Source organism: Ornithodoros turicata, chromosome 9 (genome assembly GCF_037126465.1).
Source record: "Ornithodoros turicata isolate Travis chromosome 9, ASM3712646v1, whole genome shotgun sequence".
Taxonomy (NCBI): Eukaryota; Metazoa; Arthropoda; class Arachnida; order Ixodida; family Argasidae; genus Ornithodoros; species Ornithodoros turicata.
This window is the reverse complement of record NC_088209.1, coordinates 33,813,293-33,828,518: the sequence shown is the minus strand read 5'-3', so window position 1 is coordinate 33,828,518 and position 15,226 is coordinate 33,813,293. Positions and strand designations below refer to the sequence as shown.

The 15,226-nt window shown below is 43.5% G+C and overlaps 1 protein-coding gene across 2 annotated transcripts in view; it reads right to left on the bottom strand.

Annotated features, from left to right (window-relative positions):
• The window catches only part of LOC135367910 (neuromedin-K receptor-like), a 69,460-nt gene that overhangs the window by 32,265 nt on the left and 21,969 nt on the right, over positions 1 to 15,226 (bottom strand). The gene's annotated exons all lie outside the window — the stretch shown is intronic.

The following is a 15,226-nucleotide window of genomic DNA, read 5'->3' as shown; positions in this document are numbered from 1 at the left end:
CATGTGAGTGCGTGTCAGGGGCGCCGGTTGGACTGCGCGCGCGGAGGTCGAGCATGAGCGCTTGCGCGAGGCTCCGAGTCTTTGGAGTCGCGTTTCCTCCGGGTCGCTCCCGCGCAGAGTAGCTTCAGCGTAATCGCTTTAACCGAGACAATTTATCGCTTTACCTGCCCAGCTACTATCATGAGCGGACTGGGCGCAACAGGTTATTTTGTTGTTATTATCTGGTTGTTCGATAGCCAGCAAACTAATGTTTCCAAAATGATTTTTTGGAGCGAATTTACTTTTGTGCGAAAAATTACGAACATTTTCCGAGAGCAACTCCACGGTTTGATTTATGTTGAAACAGTTTTAGCTTAAAGGAGGCCGCTCGCTCTAAATTTAGGCTACGTCATTGTGAAAGCGAAATGACGGATTTTGAAATAAAAGGCAGTGATCCGAGACCTTCCTACCATATAAATCATCGTCCACTTACAGACAATTTGACTGCGTCGAACTAAAAAAAGAAAAACATTCCCTTGTGGTTGAACGCCGTTGTGCGTCTCTGTGTTTATCAAAACTGGAAAGGGGACACCAAGGTTCTTCTCGGGGCAAGGGGAGGGGAAAGGAACCGTAAAGCGTGCTTCTCCGCGTGCATCAATGTGTTAGGTGAAAGCCACCTTACAACTTTCTGCGTGCGCAGCAGGCACATTGCGCAAATAGGCAAATACTGCTAATAAAAAAAGTTGTTTTACAGCACTGTTCGTTCATATAACTATGTGAGAGTGCATTGTCAGAGTACGCTACTCGGTTAAGTGGGATAATGCACACTACTGCCTTTTATTGTCGCTTCGGAAAGGGGCCAAGTTGCCTGTGTAGTGTAACCAGTGGGTTCTGAGATACAGATTGGAGGATTTATATGTTGCAGTCGCGGGAAAACTCAGACAGCGGCAGGAATCGAACGCGTAACTCTCGATTTCCGATCGAGTGCGCTGATCATTGCGCAACACTGGTACCGTTCCACGGACAGGAAACGCGCTCAGTCCGTTCACATGATGTGTTGAGAATCTACAGCAAGAAGTAATGCCCTGGCACAATATCATAGACTCAATAATTTGGAAATCAAGGGCGTCCCAAAGGAGGTTTTCGATCCTGTTAACATTGTCAAGAAAATAGCACATCAAGTGGGCGTAGAACTTCAACTGACTGACATTGATATATGCCACCGAGTCCCTACGCGGAAACGACATCAATAAACAACAACAACATATGTATTCTGATGATGAAGTGGGGAACGACATCAAGAAAACATCATTATCCGCGTGCTTTCTCGTACAAAAAGAAATGAGCTGCTCCAAAAGCTGCTCCTGCTTTGTGTGTGTGTGCTCCGAAAGTCCAGGAAACATAGACTAACTTGTTCATCTCTGGGTCTAGATGGTGAAGATGCCAAGATCTTTGTAAACGAGCACTTGTCACCAACTAACGAACAGTTAATGGGTGCAGCAGTTACGCACAAGAAAGAAAAAGAACTAGAAGTATCTTTGGACAAACAAAGGCAAAATATAGGTCCGAAAATCTGACGACGCCCCAGTTCTTCGGGTTAAAACAAAAGAAGATATTCTCCTCATGTCATAGCGCAAGATTGGCGAGATTTATTGTCAGAACAGCCCGCAGTGCTTCTGCTTCTTATGTAGATCCGCAAGAGCTAGACCTGAGTCGTCTACATTCTGCCTTTTCGTTTTTTTTTTTTTTTTTGTTTTTTTTTCACATAAACATACGCAGCACAAATAAACCTTATGATGAGTTATTGACTTTAATTGCTTCTTTAGGAAAGAAAGTGACATTTTTTTACCTTTCTGAAACTTTTTTAAATAACGAGACTGAACGATATTACTCATTTTGTGGATATGACCATGACTTTTCCAATCGAACACTAGGTATTCATGGCGGAGTAGGTCTTCTAATTGTCTCCTCTGTACCGTATCAGTTGAGGAACGATCTTTCTTAAGTGGTGACCTTTGAGATTTCACATACCCATTTCAAGAGGGACTCCCTCCTTCACAACCCCATCGACCCCTCATCGACCCCAACTGCACCTACTGCCTCCCATCGAAGATGCCAAGGCCGTCAGAGTCCGTCATCCATCGCCTGCGACTCAACGTCTCGTTCACTGCAGCATTCGTTCATAAGATAGGTTTCGTTGGATCGCCGAACTGTTCAACTTTCGGAACTGTGGAGGACACGGAGCACGTGCTGGTCACCTGCCGACGCTTCGACTCTAGCCGGCGAACACTGAAGAACGCCCTCGCAAAACTTGACAACCGACCATTTAGTGTTGAGAAGGCACTGGGGAGCTGGCCAAGGCAGCACCTAGCAACCTGCGCTGTGTGCACCGACGACCTACCTCAAGGACATACGTGCTGGTATAATCTTTTAATTCATTCAGTGCTTCCACACTTCAAGCGTCCTGGAACAGCTGTTCGCACCAGTGCAACCTACGTTTCCATTTTTTTTCTATTTTTATTCTATTCTATTCCTTCGCAAAGGTACAACTTCTGAAAAAATGTTAAATGTTAAAAATGGTAATTTTGGTAATGGTAAAAAATGGTAAAAATAAAAATGGTAATTTTGGTAATGGTAAAAAATGGTAAAAATAAAAATGGTAAAAAAATGTTAAATGGTAAAAATGTTATTGTGGGTGTCATATATACGTCACCTATGAATGACATTCGGGAATTCACAGAAAAGTTTCTTGAGTGACATTTTGCGAAAACATTATGTCATAATCATGGGTGATATGAATATTAATATACGTAACGTTAATTCATGAAGTGACTATATACATACTTTGCTCGCGAATGGCTTTGATCAATGGATCCAGTTGCCCATTCGCGGTGGCCACACTGGTACTCTAATAGACCACTGTCTCAATGATGATGAATTTCTTGCTGGTATTATCTCGTGTGACATTACAGTTCATGACATTATCTTTGTGAATGAAAATAAGCCGAATCACGTGAAAAAACCATCAGAACGACAGGTCAGCCACCGAAAAGTTTACAAGATTTTATCAGATACTTGTCAACAGTTTAGATAAAACATGTAGGATCGTTTCTCGTTCTAAGCGGCAGTCCATATACGTGAACCCTGTATTACTGTAGGTCTATTACAGTCAATCAAACGTAGATCCAATATGTATAAAAAGGTTCGACAAAACCCCGAGAACACAAATTTAAGAGAGAAATACATAAAATATCGCAAATATGACAACTAAGCTATTGCGAGTAGAAAAGAAGAATTATTTCCATCAGAAATTCCATGAAACATTTTGGGACGCGCGGGAGTCATGGAACCTTGTAAACTGTGCCTTTAAGGGAAAACAAAGCCAACCAGTGAAATATCAACGATAATGGACGATACGTGCACTCGAACAACGAATTGCAAAGTGATAGGTAATGTATTGAACAAATACTTCTTATGTTCCGCTTCTACACAATCAATTGGCGGGGAGATAAGTCAACTTGAAATATTGCCACCTCGGAACATGCATACGTGTTTTCCCTCACACCCTTGGTCCCAGGAGGTCGAATCAGTTATACAGGGATTGAATAACACAAGTGTAGTTGGATACGATAATATAAGTATAGCATTCCTAAAAACAGTTATATCTTCTCCTCTGCCATCAATTATCAACGCGCTGTTTAATGAAGGGACGTCCCCAAGACGAGCTGAAGATTTCCAAAATTGTTCCTGTTTACGAAAAAGGTAATCGACTTCTCCCAGAAACCTACAGACCTATTGCAATTCTTTCTACAGTGAGTAAGGTGTTTGTACGGTTATTATTAACCAGACTAGAGGATTTTTTTTAGAAACAGTCTTTTATCTGATTATCAGACCGGATTCTGGAAAGATAAGTCAACGGAACTAGTGGTACTCTCAATTTGTGAACTTCTGAAAAAGTAATAACAAAACTATTAACTATTGGGATATTTGTGGACTTGCGGAAGGCCTTTGATGTTTTAAACCACTCAATATTGTGTAAGAAACTTGAACGCTACGGTATTAGAGGTAAAGCCCTCAAGCTGCTCACTAATTGTTTACAAAATCGAAAACAGTTCGTGCAAGTTGCTGGCACCTCCTCTTATCCAGGTAATGTTTCCACAGGCATTCCGCAAGGATCAATTCTTGGGCCTTTCTTATTTTTAGCTTATATAAACGACTATTGGTACCATTTCTTGATATGCCGACAATTTTATATGCTGATGACGTTATTTCTTCAAAGCTGTATATTGAGGATTTGTTTCAGAAGGCGAACAGTATATTAGCGAAACTGAGTGCTTGTCTTAACTATAATAAATTGTTAGTGAGCTCATCTAAGTCATCGTACATTATATTTAGACCACCGCAGATCCCCACAATTACATATACTCGGGATGTGCTTCTTGGCTCTGACATCATTCACAGTCGTTCGTCTGTTAAAATATTAGGGGTTCTACTCGATGAGCACTTGCAGTGGCATGAACATATTTCTTACGTCTGTGAAAAAATCTATCCTAGCACTTATGCAATAGCCAAGTTAAAATTTCTTTTCCCCTTGCATACTCTTAGAACAATCTACATATAAGCCAAAGCCATATTTCTCATGGCATACGAAGTTTCGCATTAACATATGAATCCATGCACAATAAAACCGTTGCATGTTGCGCAGAGGAAAGCACTACGTACTATGTTATCACTGCGGAACCACGAGAGCGTTACATTTGCATTTACACTTATGAATATCCCTATACAGGAACTATTCTATTATGAAACTATTTCGTTCCAGGTTATGTACAATTGTATATAAGTTAACACGTAAACTATATCGTGCCATTGTGCTATCGTGCCATTCATAACCTTGACTAAACGTGAAGTTACAGCCTCAATACGAAATTATGGGGGGGGGGGGGCAAAAAAAGGCAAGCAGAAAGGAAAGGTCAGCCAGACAGAAGTCGACTTGTTATTCCTTGTAGAAAAAAGAAAAAAAAAGGAAAGGCGAAAGAAGGCGACAATAACAGAAACAGAAAAGGAAAAAGACGCAAGCGGCACATGGGCAGCAGGGAGGCATGAGTGCGCGATCGCTCAGAGGCAGTCTAGGAGTCCAGAGTTACCCAGGAAGCATATTAGCGGTAATAGCATGGTAACAGCCCATTGCTTCTGCCCTACAGGGCCCAGTAGGCTGGCCAAAGAGAGGTCTCTGTGCCCCAGGGCAGATAGGCGGTGCGTGAGTGCAGCCCGATGAGCGGCATATCTTGGAATTTATGGGCCATATACACTTTGTCTACAAAAAATATACAAACTATGGACATTTTTCATTTCAGTACTTTGCAGTTAAACTATGGAATTCACTGCATGAGTCTATTCAGTGCTCTAAGTCACTATTTATATTTACAAAACAAGTAAGAAATTATTTCAAATCTCAAAGTTGATGATTTGTAAAACCACACGAAATTAGTGTTCTTATTATTACAGCATATCTAGCTCTTGTAGTAAAGCTTGAGATATGTGCAATGTGCGTAAATATGTTCAGTGATAGTACGATGTTTGTGTACCTGCCTTATATGTATTTTTTCTTGTTGTCATGTTGTTATGACGGGGATCAGTGACACGCCGCTGGCGTTTGATCCCTTTCATGTTTTGTCACTGTTCTCAGATTTTATTACTCAACCTGCGAAGTTGGCAATATGTAATGTAAAAAAATAAACAATTTCCTTCCTTTCCTATAAGGTACAGCTCCGGTCAACCTTAATAATAACAATGGAAAAAATGCTGTCTCGTTCACGAACGCAATTACAGCAACCCTTGGGACCATGAGGAAATCTTAATTGAACAGAAATTATCGTGTTAGTCTAACACAACGATTTTGTTCCGCCAGTGTCCCAAGGGTGACTGTTATCCCGCTGAGAAATGAGACAGATTTGTTTTCCAGTGTTATTATTAAGGTTGACCGGAGCTGTACATTCGTGTATCTTACCACTAGAGGCGTGACAATGTTTCCTTCCCAGGAAGCTTCTGAATCTTTCCGTTTCATACAATCAGTGTTGGACCACTTTGGAGAACCGTACAAAGTTAGACGCCCTCAAAAGTGTGGATGCTTCAAGAAGGGGCGTCTTATGATGCAATAAGGCTTCTATTGTTAACCCCGTGCTGTACACTTTGACAAGCCAGACGCTGACCGACGCAGCGAAAGACGACGATTCCCCGGGGGATGATATCTTTCTCCTGCGGCGCTGGTAGGTTTAGAGGAATGTCGTAAAACATCGCTACGACGAGAAATAAAAGCAAGTTTGTGACATCTTAGTTGGAAACAGTTTGTCGTCGTTCCTTCACGACGGCTGCTCGACACCGTGTGGTGTGTCTAGATGTGCTCCATGAGGAACGCAATATTTTTCCGGGAGAAGTTGACGAGAAAAGAAAACACGTTTGCCGCCGTGAAGAAGCACTCGAGGGAATCGACGTCGATACTATTTTTAAGCCTTTCCCTTTTCTTTGTCTCCCAGGCTAGGTTTCTGAGTGTTTTGACCCCACTCGTACGGCACATCGCCATCGCCTTCTTCTGCGTTGAAGGAGCATGGAGGCTCACTGGAGGCGTCACGACTGTCGGCCAATAGCAAGGTGACAGCCTCTCTCTTTTTTTTTTTTTTCCTTTCTTCCTTTCTTTCTCTTTGCGGTTGTATCTGGCGCCGCCCGCCTCGCGTCTCACAGTCGAGTGAGTCGCCCTGTCGCCCTGCTTCCTTTCGCGCCAATAAAAGTGCTCCGCTGACCTGACGTCACGACACGAGAGAAGGAGCTGCGAGAGATCGCAGTTCGAGATCGGCTTTCTCAGACCATGTGGCTGAGCGACGACATTCAAAACACATTCCTTGCACGAATCGATCTACCCCAAACGCACTTATCGTTCCTCCTCTAAAGATGCCACGATCCTCAGAGCCCGTAACTCACCGTCTGAGGCGCAGTCTTTCGCTAGCAGCACTCTTGAAGGGTGCCCCGGAGGGGCTGGACCGCCGGCCGTTCAACGTGGAGAGGGTTCTAGGGCCGGATCAGCAAAGCAGCTAAGGCCGGATCAGCAAAGACAAACCCGCACTTTGCGCCTTTGTGATCTTTCTGATAGACAGAGGTTCTGCTACCGTCTTTGAGACACAAGGCTCAGAATATCCGAAGAGAGTGATTAACGCCCTGATATAACATCCACAAAGTGTTCTCTTTTTTTAAATTCCGTGTAAGCGCTGCGAAGCAACTGTGGCTTTGAGCGGCGTACAGACGTGGACAAAGGACAGCAGGAAGGAGTGGGCGACAGAGGGGTTAGTATGCGTCCTGAACCGACTTCACCAAGAGCTGTGCCGACATTCGCCTGGAAAGACTTCGGAAAACCCATGGAAAACCTCAGACAGCACAGCCGGTGACAGGATTCGAACCCGTGTCACCTCCCAGTCTCGGCGTGCAAAGCGGCCATCGTAACCGCTATGCCACGGGAGCTGGTACGAAGTGTTCTGGAGGTTGTGGTGGTGGTGACGAGACTGGCTTGCCGTTGTTGGCCTCACTTATGTGGGCAGCGTCACGACTGTAGCGAGGTTGAGATGAGATAATATGATATGATAACAGATGTTGTAATGATGACGGCCGAAAGTTAAGACGTAGGCCGGTCACTGCCAGGAATGGTAAGAGGTCTGAGCAAGTGTGTCTGGAGTATGTACCTGGCAGCTCCTTCTTCTCTCTCTCTAGCAGTCTTTGCCGTAGGTTTTTGTCCTAAATTACATAAACTATTACGTGATCTCGCATCATGGAGTCTTCTAAGGTGGAGGACCATCATGCCTTTACGTTGATCCCCCAAGTAGTGGTATAGGAAGAATCAAAAGTCTCACCGTGCTCTTGTATCTTTCGTACGTCTCGTTCTTGTTCGGGGTGCAATGCTCTCCGAATAGTTGGGGTGCTCTCTCAAACGTGCCGCCCATAGGCAGACTGTAGGTCTATAGTAGGCATCCTGTGCCTCTGCTCCTGCGATGCGGAAGAGCAAGACTGACAGGGGTCCTCAAGTACAAAGCGCTTGTGTATCTGTGGCTCTCTCGTCTTGTCCTTGTTAGAAGTAGCGCTCGTGCGATATTTCCTCGTTGCTTATGTACAAAGTTCACCTTGAACCCTGTTTCGACAGTTCCAGATATGACGTCACAACTAGGATAGCACGTGCCAAGCCTGAAAGCAAAACTGAACTTCCAAATTGCCGTTTTACTAACGAAACGAGGGGAACGCGGCGCAGCTTTCATGCGTGCACGTCGTGGTTTATACTTATACGTAATATTCTAACCTTTTTCTAAGTTAAACATATCACAACACAAAGAAGACGGTTGAGAGCATCTAAATTTAAATGAGACGAGACCTTTATGCAGAAGGCTGTACTTCAGGTCAGACTTAAAGAAGCTTTCCAGCCTTCTGCACGGAAGTCTCGTCTCGTCTCATTAAAATTTAGATTATTCTTTCTGCTGTGAATCTCTATTGCCGGATATCACAACGCTCACATGAGCGATGCGAATGACTGGGTATCTACGTCCAAGAATGCAATGACAGTTTTGGCAGTACTTCACGTGACCTGTTCAGGACCTTCTCGTATCCCATTGGAACTAGGTCACATTTATTTTTAGGTTTGTTGGTATAATATATTAAGTAAAGCAGTTGAGTGCAAGGAAAACGGGACAGGGTATACGGCACAAAGCTTGCTCGTATCAGCAAGATACCACTCAACCTAGCTGCACCCATCAGCCCCTATGAAGATCCTGCGCTCCATCATCGGGTTCATCACCTGTCCATAGACTTCCTTTCATCCACTAGGTTGCTCCGGACGGCTAGTGTATTCTCGTGTTTTTATCTTTCCCTCATCATCTTCATATAATGTTCCACGTGCAATGGGATAGGGTACCGCACCGCCGCGTTGGAACACCCCCATCTCGTCGTTAACATCTATTGTTGTTGTTGTTGTTGTTAGCACAAAGCACTCTGAGTACATTGAGTGCTTTGTCCCGTCTACTCCGTCCCTGTTCCGTTTTACTTGCACCAAGTTGTTTTCCCCCTAGAACACTGGACGAGAATGGCATAAAGGAAATGGTGGTGCGCCAACTTAATCCGCACAAAAAACAAAAACAAAAAGTAAATAAATAAAAGTAAATAAAAAAGTAATTTGCACAGGTGTGATCGTTTTTTCTCACACGGCTGGTTCGTGTGTGAGAAGGCACTAGAAAATAAATAAACAAATGAATACATAATATTCACCTGCCGACCCACGGATTCCTGTACGCTCCGCTGCCTTCCTGCCATCGATTTTTTTCCATCAGACACCGCCCCGCTTCCGGACCAACGATTCCGGTATTCCCGATCGAATCTTCGCAACCTAGAGCGCTCTGTGACGGACGACACGACCACGAGCAGCCATCCGCCGATCGGTCGGCCCGCCCGCGCGTGCTGCGAGAAACCTGCGGCGTTCCATATTTCTTCGTTGCACGTAGAGCCCAGTTCGCCTCAGTGGAGAATATGCGGTCATCAGAACGTGAGCAAAACATCGCATAACGTTCCCTTCGATCAATACTGCGTGCGAGAGAAAACCGTAGGAAAACACTCGATGTCGTTTGTGTATACGTGCGACTGGTGTTCCCGCAGCTGAGAACGGTGCCCGCGCCTTTCCCCGGAGCTTAGTCAGTGATGGGCGAAGGTACCTCAAAACTGTACTGAAGTACCAAGTACTTCGCACCTGTTGTACTTTATGTACAGTACAAAAAAGCCGGAGGTAAATACGACGTGGACGTTGTTTTCAGAAGAAAAAAAAAAGAAAGGGTTGAGATCTTTAATCAAGAGAGTAAATCAGGAGAGGGTGGTTGGATGTATGATCAAACATGAAAAAAAGTTTATAGAATGTAGAGTGAGGGCGGTTTATTGCATACCTCTGAAATATGGGCGCGAATATATTGGGCAGACATCACGGTGTATCAACAAGAGATTGAAGGAACATCAATATTCCGTGAATAGGGGATATGGTACGTTGGTAGACCATTTGAGGGTTTGTCAGGGTTGTGTTGCAAAATTGGGAGAAACAAAAACTATCTATAAAGGAAGGAAAATGTGCGCTTTATTGTTCCGTGAAGCGATGGAGATAAAGAAAGCTGGTTTGAAATGTGTCAGCTTGCCGTCAATTCATCTATCGGACCGGGTTCGGCGGTTTCTTGATGGTGATAAAGAACATACTGCTACTGATAGGGAGGAATAACGGGATATTGTAAGAACACGGGATCAGGGAGACCAGTTGGAGGAGGGGCAACCTTGAGACGAAGGCGGATCTAATTACAAGTAGATCAGGATTTAAGCGAATTTGTAAAGACCATGAAGTTTCTTGGTGCGCCAGTAGGTGCAACGTGTCTGTGTCCTGTCTTTTTAGCTCCTCGGCGCCGGGGTATTAGCGCTTTTAATCATGTTCCACCGAACAGCCCAATTTTTAACCCTCACAGGAACTGAAATGTAAAAGTACCGAGAAATGTACTTCAAGTACTTCCCGTCACTAATACCCCTGTCACACGGGCATTTTCGATCCTGCTCGACCGAACCTGCTTGAACCCAATGCAGATCGGATGGTGCTACACGGCCGCTTCCAAGCAGGATCGAACTTTGATCCTGCTTGACTCAAGACAGTTCCCATAACAGGATTGAGAATTTCAAGACGGCTCGACGGCCGCCATTTGCATCCTCGACCCCGGTGAACTGTCATAACTTAAGACGGACATGCGCGCGAAGCTACAAATGATGCTTACATCGATATACGATAAATTACCACTAATATCGCTGTTATATAGGAAACGCGAAATTAATGAGTTCCGTTTATTCATTTGCACAGGTCAACCATTCAATGCGCATTGAAAGTGGCCGTGTAGCAGCGTCAAAACTCGAGCGTGCTCGGGAAGTTCGATGCAGATCGGATTCGAGAAGGATCGAAATGCCCGTGTGACAGGGGTATAAGCTTAGTCTTCGTCTCTGACCAGGTCCCAAGCGAAAGACTTCATTAACCTGCGTTACTCCGTAAACAATTTCTATCAAGGGTCAAAGGCAAGGTGTAATATGTTTAGGAACCACGATAGCAATGGGGTGTGCTTCCTCTGCGGAGGCAGCTTCCCCAGAGGTCTCATGCTTCTACGCGACACGTGTCAGCCTTATAGTGGCCGTCCAGGAGAACATTGGTCGCATTAACAGGCTCGCTACGGCCCCTGTGGTAAACAATATCGGTGACCGAAATGAAAATGGATGTACTGTTTCTGTGGTGCGTGGGCCTCAACCGAAGCGCTCTGCTGACAGCACTGCAACAGGGATGGGCAGTGTTTAAATACGCTGTATTTAAAATACCATTAAAACTATTAATACATGAGTTTATATCTCATATTTAAATATAGTCAAGAAAAATGCGTTTATATTTTATTTAAATGCTGTTTATGAGTATTTATTTGCTGAAATACGTTGTAAACACACGTAAATACATCAAATCCGCATATTCCAAATTGCGCAGCTGCATACTGTCGTGACTGTAGCTTTGCTGAGAGGCTAGAGGTTATTCACCTGGTTTGATGGAGTAGTACAAATTTGGAGGTTTCTTTTAGACATACAAGCTCCAGGACTGATGTCTAGATGTTACAGGACCTTTTGGATGCGCATATATTGTTCTGCAGACCGTCTGGTGAGGTTCGTTTGCTTCACGAACCAAACGTCTCTGATCAGGCAGGTGCTGCAATGACGACGACATAGTCGTCTAATGTAATCATGAAGGAACCTTGTTACTTCATAACGGTCTACATGAATGCTTATTTAAACAGCTGCTCAGTCTAAACTTATCTTAGTTATTTGCTCATTCGGTGTATCTATGAAAGTATTTAGGATATCTAAATACTGTATTTAGGAAGGGAGTTGCCTCAGGACAGAAGCCGCCAATATTTCGAACAGAGACTGTTCTTCTTCTGGGCACCGTCCTCATCATTGGCATGGTATTTAAAGGGTTAGGTGTGACGTGTTTAAAGGTTCATGCGAATTGTGGGTCAACAGCCCTCTGTTCGAAATATCGGCGGCTTCTGTCCTGAGGCAACTCCCTTCCTACATCTCTACCGGTTCGCTGGATTTCTACCCACCTAAATACTGTATTTATATTTCGTGTTTAAATACTGAACATACAAAGTAGTTATACGAAGTATTTAAACAAGTATTTTGCATTTATATTTAAATACATCCAAAATGTATTCACGCCCATGACTGGACTGCAATATGCGACTTGAATGGATGTACGCATTCGTTTAGTTTAGGTTATCCATTTCATATCGTCATTTCAACGTAAGCATTCGATATGAGAGTGCCGTCTCACATCCCCTGCTAGATTTTGCAATCAACGGAGAAACGCTAGCAGGGATGGGCATAAATACATTTCTTGAGTATTTAAATATAAATACAAAATACTTTGTTGAAAGGGGTATTTAAATACTCTTCACAAATAGTTTTCAACACGAGTATTTAAATACGAAATATAAATACCGTGTTTAAATAACGCAACTACTACCATAAATACTGTTAGGAAGATGTCATCTGGAATTACAGAAATAACGACGATCGTAGGAATAAATCAGCAAGGAACAATAGCATTTATATCTTAGATTATCGTGGCGATTTTAATATAAGAAATTTCTCGAAGACTGCTTCTTTTATTCATCTTCTGTTCGACCGTACAATCAGATTCGCAAAGGAGACCAGCTTCTCCACAGGTGCCGATGAACAAATGCTTGTATTAAATTTGACGAAGATGCTTCGTAGAACAATGTAATCGGGTAGTCGCGAGCCATACCGTCTGGCTGACCACTCTAAACCCATAATAAGGAAGGAAGGGTAGTCGCGACCGTTGTCCGCAACAACAGTGAAAAACTCGCCATATAAAATGGCTTGTCGCATGCGCATGCTTGCGCAAACAGGGCATAATTGCGTGCCAAACTCGCCGTTCTTCCCGAAAGGTCAAATGCCGTGCAACTTTAAGATATGAGTCAGTATATTCTGTATTTAAGAGTATCTATAAAGTATTCACAAGAATAAATACCCGAAAATTGGTATTTAAATATAACTATAAATACATTTTCCGAGTCTGTATTTAAATGCAAAATATAAATACGCGTATTTATATTTTAAATAGTATTTTAATTACAATGTATTTAAATACTGGGGCGTAGGGATGTCACGAATTACGTTTCTATGGTAAACACGTCACCTTGCAGCTCAGCAAGAGTGGGCAGTAGTAGTAGTAATGCTTTGTATTATTTATTTTATTTCTCAGTACTACAGCCTCCGTTTTGTGGCCAGGTAGGAGTGGGACTCATACAGAGCGATGAATAAAAAAAATGCATCCATGTATGTATACATACTTATATACATTGGTAAACAATGTGTGCATGATACGTCAAGAATAACACATCAACATCATCAACACAGTAATGCTATCAGCATCAGCGTTTTTGCATAATACTTTCGAGAATGCATCGACAGAGGTTGCGGCAACGACTTCGTCGCGGGCAGTGCGTTCCATTCGGCTATTGTGTGCGGAAATAAAGAATAGTTGAGTCCGTCTACGCGCGCGCTAAACTACTTCCTTTTTTTTTTTAATTGTTAAAGCGCAGACTTCGCTGTAAAAAAGGCTGGACATATAAACTATGATTGCTCCTAACACAATTACTTGCGTACATGTATACAATAGCCTCAAACGATGCGCTCTCCATCGTGTTTGTAAAAAGTGGATTTCCACTTTTGCATACAAGTTCTTAATATGTGTGCTCGGCCCGTACAGACTGAAAATGAAACGTAGTGCGCGGGTCTGGACAGCCTCCATTTTCCTGATATTCTCAACCGTGAAGGGATCCCATACAACATCAGCGTACTCTACCAAGGACCGCGCACATCATTTATAGGCTTGAAGTCTCGTAGTCAAAGCGGCATGTTTTAAATTTCGCTTTAAATAATATAATTTCCCAAAGACAAAACGCGTAACATGGTCAATATGCTGGTTCCATCGTAAATTGTTAGAAATAATGACACCAAGGTACTTAAACGAATTCACTGTAGATAGGTCGTGGCCCCCAATTTGATAATTGTAGTTGAGTATTGTTTTCCTTCTTGTTATATGCGTACACACACACTTCTGGACGTTTAGCTATCCATTTGCCAGGATTCGCATCAAGTGACTATACGCTAAAGAGACATTACGTCTATCGTCCGTCGACTTCGTTTGAACGTCGCATTCACCCCATACTTCCGCCACAAAACTGAGTTACAGTAGCACAATGCTATGCCATTGCTGTAATACTCCAAGTACTCTCCAGCACATTCCCATCGACTGTCAGAAGTATTTCACTGAGCGACGCGTCCTCCAGCGCCAACTTGAAGCCACTGGGACACCCTCACTTGCCCTTCCTCATCTGCTTGGGCCTCCGGTCAATCCTGCGCATCAGCTACGAGCTCTTCGAGCCCTCATCACGTTCTCAGCAGCAACAGGGCTCCTGCGTGAACTCTGAACATTCATCATCATTCACCATCTTCTCCCCCTCAAGCAATGGGATAGGATGCCGCCTCAGCGGCGACACATCCCACTACATCACTATTACTTATTCGTTGTTGTTGTTGTTGTTGAAGAGACTGATTCAATTTTTCTTGATCACATATGAATTTTGGATATCGCAATACAACATGCAGTCATCTGCAAACAACCGACACCGAACAGGGAGGTCTTTACAGATATCATTGATAAAGATAAAAAACAAAAGCGGTCCTAACACAGAGCCCTGAGGCACTCCAGATGCAACCGCTTCGAGTGGAGAATTGCAGCCATTGACTCGCACAAATTATTACCTATTCGTGAGGTTGGAGCGCAGCCACTCCAGTAGATCCGTAGCCGGAAACGTGGCTTCCAATTTATGCATTAGTTCTGAATGACTCACTTTGTCGAACGCTCGAGATAAATCCAGGAAGATTATATCTGTCTGCCTCTGGGCATTTACCTATACAGAAAGATCGTGAACAGCCTCAACGAGTTGCGTGACTGTGGATACACCTTCCATTCATTTCATTTCCTCATAATTTCCTTTGTGGGAGTAGCAGAACTCGTCAAGTGACAAATTCAATATCTTCCGTTGTTTTCTTTCTTTTTTTCCTATAATCGAACTCA